We start from the raw sequence: 6,781 nt of genomic DNA on the forward strand, positions 1-6,781 counted from the left end.
CACACATAAACATTAACCATTGCGCTTAGGGATATTTCATCAAGACAGGTTTGGGGTACTAAATACCTCAGTAAAATGGACCAGGTATTTAGTCCTTAAACGTGAATTTTTATGCTTAAATTTTGCATGTGGTTAATTTTACGCATTGTAAGTAGCCACACTGATTTGACTGGGGCTACTCACAGTCCATAGTTAAGTACATGGCTAAATCTTTGCACGAGCAGGGCCTTAGTTAATGACATTAGGAAATTGCCTAATTGATAAGTGCCATGATGCCTTTTTAACATCACCATATGCACCTTTTGTCTTAAAGGCTACTTACACTGTGCAAAGTAAATCACATGTGAGTCTTGGTAGGAGCAGGGCTTAATTCAGCCTCCTGACAATGCAGAATTGTTCCCTGCCATATATGTGTGTGTGTGTGTGTGTGTGTGTGTGTGTATAAAGAACAGTGAGTAGATCTCTGTTAGGATAAAAGTAGCACTCTACAGCATCATGAATGTACCTTGATGAAAAATTATGTAAACTCTTTTGGGGTAATTTGATGCCTGTGAAGTTTCACTTTTGTGAAAGTTTTGCAAAATGGAGTCTTGATGTCAAGATTGATCTTCATTTCGGAACACTGACATTTAAAAATCTTGTGATTTTGGCTCAGCAACAGAGCTTTTTCTTTTATTGAAAATGTGCCCCGTTTATGCAGTTCCGAGATTTTCAAATGTTATTGCAGCCGTAGTTACAGGTGAAAATGAGTCTGCTCGGGTCCCACCCTTGTCAGTACCAAAGGCTCAGCATTGAAGAGGCAGCCAGTCTACTGAGAAATTTGGCTCTGGCTCTCCATCGTCTCTTCATAGGTGAGGTTTTAGTATGACCCTGTCTCTAGGATGGCTCATGGAGGGAGAGCTAGAAGGAATGAACCAGACAAATCGCTCCACCAACTAAGAACGGCCATGCACCACCACCGACAGAATCAAGAAAGAGCTATCAATCTGTCAATCCTTTCCGTGAGCATGAGTCTCATTCCAAAATATAGGGACATTCAAGATCAAGACACACACACACTTACACAAGAACTCCACACTTATTTATAGGGTTTATTGACATGCATACTTGATCAAAATGTCAGATTAACATCTGCACCGACACAGATACACTGATCAAGTCCAGGGACGTTCTTTTGCCATAATTTCTTTACTAAAAGGTTTTCGATAAACCCAAAGGCATGCAAGTCAGAACACATAGCTTCCATTAGACATTCTGCCCTCTGTGCAGTCATAATACAGCTCTTATTTCCCTTATAAATCCTGTAACAAACAATGTGTTTCATACACCTATGCCTGGAGCTGACGTGTCTAAGACGGAACATGACCTAACCACAACAAATCACTGACATCTATACCACAGACAATAGACAAAACAAAAAGGACATTACGATAAACCAGAAAAAGACAAGACGTTACCAGGCAGACAAGATACCATTGGAAGGGAGAGGCCACAGAAATTTTCAAAAGGGGATTTCTTAATCGTCTTATGAGACTAGTTAAATATGTCAGTATGAGAACAGTATAGGAATCAAAGGATATTAAGAAAAGCACTTATAATTTCTCTTCTCGTGCTGATGTTGTGTCTACTGTATCATCCAGAAACTAATGAAAAACAGAACTGCTTGTAAATAAAGTTTCTGCCATCAGAGATTAATATACAGCTCTGTGCCCATTGAGGCAAATTCATCCCTGGCATAGCCCCACGGACTCGAGCAGAGTTACGCCAGAGAGGAATATGACCCCTGGGTCCAATATTATAAGAGACCTGTTATCTCCTGCTATCCAGTGGGAGTTATTCCTTTCACTCCATATGCCCCATGAAGCTCACTCTGTCATCTATCATGCCGGTGGAGCTTAAATGCAAAGTAAATCAGAGCTATGCTAAAACTCAGCCGAGAACCATTTTGCTTTGCAGGGCTTCCTTCTCTGGGCTCCATTCTGAGAGAGAGCCAACATTTTTAAATTGATGTAGGCATGAGAATCCATATTTAGGCACTTCAGTACAGGGCCTGATTTTCAGAGGTACTGAGTGCCAACAGCTCCCGTTGATGACAATGCAGCAAAATGGCTCACGTGCAGGTGGTCCACGGAGAAGGTCAGCTACGTGACATAGGCCCTATACTGGTGTCAGCTAATGGAGATTCTCATTTAGCCTGAGTATTTACAAGTGAGTGGTTGTGCCTGTGCTTTCACAGCAGAAGCATCTAAGTTTGTCCTCACTGTAACCGGGGAGCTAAAAAGTGGCGTGGCATGCAGCAAGTGACAATTGTGGAGTCCTCAGGGGCTAAGGATTTAGTACTATACGTTCAGTGTAGCCCCTCTGCAAACGGGAAAGGTCAGCTTTGCACTCCTGCTAGGCTATTAGGAGCTGAAGATCATGTTGTAATTTACCATAGATTTGCAATAAGGTCTTGGGTTTAATCTGTGGCTTCAGTGACACAGTAATTTGATTATTAATGCGCCTTGGTAGATTTCAAATGGGTGACCTTAGGCCCTGATCTTGCACTCAGGGACATTCACGATCTACTCCCAAGAGTATGATGGGATAACATGATTTTGGCAATTAATTGATCTTCAGCTATTCATGGTAAATAGGCCCAATGGCCTGTGATGGGATGTTAGATGGGGTGGGAATCTGAGTTACTACAGAGAATTCTTTCCTGGGTATCTGGCTGGTGAATCTTGTCCACATGCTCAGGGTTCAGCTGATCGCCATATTTGGGGTCAGGAAGGAATTTTCCTCCAGGGCAGATTGGAAGAGGCCCTGGGGGGTTTTCGCCTTCCTCTGCAGCATGGGGCACGGGTCACTGGCTGGAGGATTCTCTGCACCTTGAAGTCTTTAAACCACGATTTGAGGACTTCAATAGCTCAGACATAGGTGAGAGGTTTATTGCAGGAGTGGGTGGGCGAGATTCTGTGGCCTGCGCTGTGCAGGAGGTCAGACTAGATGATCATAATGGTCCCTTCTGACCTTAATATCTATGAGCCTATGAGTAAATTTCTGCACATGCTTAAGTATTTGCAAGATCAGGGGCCTGGATCCCACAGCTAAGTACATGGCCAGCAAGCTACAGCTGCCCGTTGAAGCATATTGTATATTACTCCTGAGGGCATTCTGTGCTAAACAATTAAAAATTATGCACCAAAAAATTTAAAATGCTGCACGCAATATTTTAAAATTCTGAAAAATTCTGAAGGTTTTTTTTTTTTGGTCAATAAATAAATGCAGAGGCTCCAGCACGGCAGTGGGGAGCACAAGCCACTGGCTGCCTGTAGGTGGGAGATCACCCTACAGCCTCCCCACCCCCTACTTTGGGGACACAGACTCAGTGGTGAGGCTGCACCTGACCCTGACACAGCACAAGGCCTGGGCCTACCCCAGAAACACCCTGGGGCCCTGCCCCTGTGCAGCAAGCGCACCAGGTGTGAGGCATGCAGGCTCAACCAGGCAGCATCCAAGTGTGAAGGGGCTCAGTGTGGGGGGATTCAGGTGTGGGGTGAGAGGATTCTGTGTGGGACAATCTGGGTGCAGGCAGCTCAGTGCGGGTCTAGGTGTGGGGGGAATCTGGACGCACAGAGGCTCATTGGGAGGGTTCCAGGTGCAGAGAGGACTCTGCAGGGGCTTCCAGGTGAAAGTGATTGGAGCTTAGCAGAGGGGTCTGGGTGTGGGGATCTCAGCAGGGGGGTCTGGGTTCTGGGGGAGTGGGGCTTGGTGGGGTGTGGGTCTGGGTGCAGCTAATTGAGAGTCAGTGGCATGGGGGTCTGGATGTGGCTCAGGGTGGTGCTGGGGGTGGGGCTCATCAGAGTGGGGGTTTAAGTGCAGGGAGCTCACTAGGGGGTGGTGTGGGTCTGGAGGCAGGGGTTCTGGGGTCCAGTGACTCCAGCTGCAGGGGTTGACGTTCAATGAGGTGTGGTTCAGGAATGGAGGGCTAGGGGGTTCTGGATGTGCGGGGTGAGGCTTGGTGGGGTGTTTGGGTATGGGAGGTCCAGATGCACAGGGGTTGGGCAGATGGGGGAGCAGCTCCCCATATAGTGACCCCTCCCGCAGAGCTGAGGAGCTATGTGGGAAGGAAGCAGGGGAGGATGCTGAGCTTCCTGCAGCTGGGGGAAGTTTCTGGGGGTGCCTCTAACACACAGCCCCAGCCACTCCTTGCAGGGGAAGAGGAAGTCCTGTCTTCTTCTGCTTCCAGCCCAGCTGGGACTAGCAGCTGATCCCGGCTCAGGGTAGGAGCCACTGGCTGAGGTGTCTCCAGCCCTGTGGTGATTTACCTCTACTCTGGCTGCTCCGGATTCCTGAAGCAATGTACCTGCGCAGCTAGGGAGTGGTGCATGACTGTTCATGCAGCTTCCCTTTGCTTCCCTGTCAGAAAGTCATTTTTCTGCAGGGAAGCAAATAAATCTGCGGGGGACGTGCATGTGCAGTGGTGCAGAATTCCCCCGGGAGTCGTATATTCTTACTGTAGACCCAATGTGAGGCTTGCAGTCAGTATGGAGGTGAGGAAAACAGTCTCTGCATGCCCAATGTGAAATCAGAAGCTAGCTCTAAACATGCTTCTCTGCATCTCCTTGTGGATCCTGCCTATGAAAGACTCCAGGGGAAAAGCAAGAGCCAAAAGTAGCATGTTGCAAAGTTCTCTTTAAAAGAAAGCATTACATCTAATCAAGGAAACAGCCTGAGGTTAGCGGCTGGGTCTCTTATTTGTTCTTTTGGCTGTACGGTGGGAAAATGGAGTCACTACAGGATCGTATTTTTTTGCTCAGTCAAGCTGTTAAGGAGACGGCGTTGCTTGGGATGAGACAGAGGAGAAGAAAATTTGAAAGATGGTTTGTTTGCTTTAAAAAGCCATTTAAATTAGCTTTGTGAAATTAGCCTTGCACAGATTGCTGTGAACATGGCTGTAACTGAATAAATCGAGCTACACTTGGGAACTCTCTCTAATGCAAACCAGCTTCCTTCCCATGGGCCAGACTCTGCTCTCATTTACACTGGCGCCATTGCCCTTAGAGGGATGCCTCTCGATTTATACTGGCTTAACTGAGAGCAGAGGCCTGACTAACTGCCTCCTGCTAGAGCCAGCTGGGGGCAGGGAGGAAGAGTCTGTGGGGATCCTCTCCCACCCCACCTCATCCCAGCAGGGCTGGAAGGGTTTCACTCCTCCTGCAGAAATGGCTGCAGGGTCTGAACACAAATCTGGTAGCTACCCAGGGATCCACACGGATCAGCAGGAGGCCAGGGTCCTCTGTAAAGGGCCCCCCACCACACACACACACAGTGCCCATGCACCTTAAAATTCAGGTTTGGTAGGAAACCAAAGGGGTGTGTGCGTGCATGCCTTCATGTTTCCTCATGTGTGTGGGCATTTGCTTGCCTCTGTGTGTGTATGTGCGTGCATACATGTGTGTGGTTTTGGGCACATGTGTGGTTTGTGTGGAGGCATGATAGGAGGAGAGGGGGCAGGTTTTTTTATTTTTAATTTAAGTGAAAACTATAATAAAATTCAAGGGTGGAATTTTCCAAGCCAGCCAGGGGGGTTGGATGCCCATTTCCCATTCATTTCTAACAGGAATAGAAGGTGGAACTTTCAAGATCACCAGTGGGAGTTAGGCACCTAAATTCCTTTGAAGATCTTGGCCCTAGTTACTAAAGAGCCTAAATCCTATTGAAAATCAGTGGAGCTTGTGCTCCTGGGTCACTTATTTTCATTTTCACTCTTTTGAAAATCCCACTTTGGGCATCGAAATCCCTTTTGCATCTTTGCAAACAGTAACAATAACTATTGTAGTGCTCAGGGGTTCCAGGCATTGATGCAAAGTGCCTTCTTCTGGTTTAGTTTCATCTGCTTTGGAAGTCGATTAAGCTAAACAAGACACTCTCATTACAGAATAAGAGTATCCACACAGGGACCTATTCCAGAATAGCTAGTGCGCTTTACATTCACACTGTACTGTGATCTGAATTAACTTTCAAGTGTGGACAAGCCTAACCTTGCCCACATCTTCTAATAAACCAAGCTCCCTGCCCAAATTCTTGTTCTCCACTGCTTGGTTCTCAGAATCTTTTATATCATAACCACCAGCACAGGTTCCAGGGACTTACTGCCAACCACCATTTTCAGCCCACTGGCTTCTGACCAGTGGAGACGAGGTACCGAGTCTCAAATATCAGACTCATTGATTCAGAACAAAGAATTGTGCTGTAAACTCTGTTGGAGGCTGTGCACATGAATATTTGGAGCCAAATTCTGAAGCACAGAAGAAATTTATACTCACTCCTCCCTGTCTGCTGAAGGTAGGACAAGAAGTAATGGGCTTAGTCTGCAGCAAAGGAGATTTAGGTTCTATATGAGGGAAACATTACTAACTATAAGGGTAGTTAAGCTCTGGACTAGGTTTCCAAGGGAGATTGTGGAATCCTCATCATTGGAGGTTTTTAAGTACAGGTTGGACAACCAGCTGTTAGGGAGGGTCTAGATATACTTGTTCCTGCCTCCGCGCAGGGAGTTGGACTAGATTTCCTCTTATGGTTCCTTCCAGCCCAGCATTTCTATTATTCTGTGAATCTAAATGTCATTGATTAAATAATACTTGACCTTTATCTGTAGATCTCAAGGCGCTATACAAAGAAAGATTAAGATGGGGAAATGGAGACACGTGGAGGTTAAGTGATGGGCTAAAGTCAAACTGAGAATAGGTTTCTCCATAAGCACTGGACCATGTTGCCTCCCAAATTAAATACAGAG

The sequence above is a fragment of the Chelonia mydas genome, chromosome 1, assembly GCF_015237465.2.
Source record: "Chelonia mydas isolate rCheMyd1 chromosome 1, rCheMyd1.pri.v2, whole genome shotgun sequence".
In the NCBI taxonomy this organism is placed as follows: Eukaryota; Metazoa; Chordata; order Testudines; family Cheloniidae; genus Chelonia; species Chelonia mydas.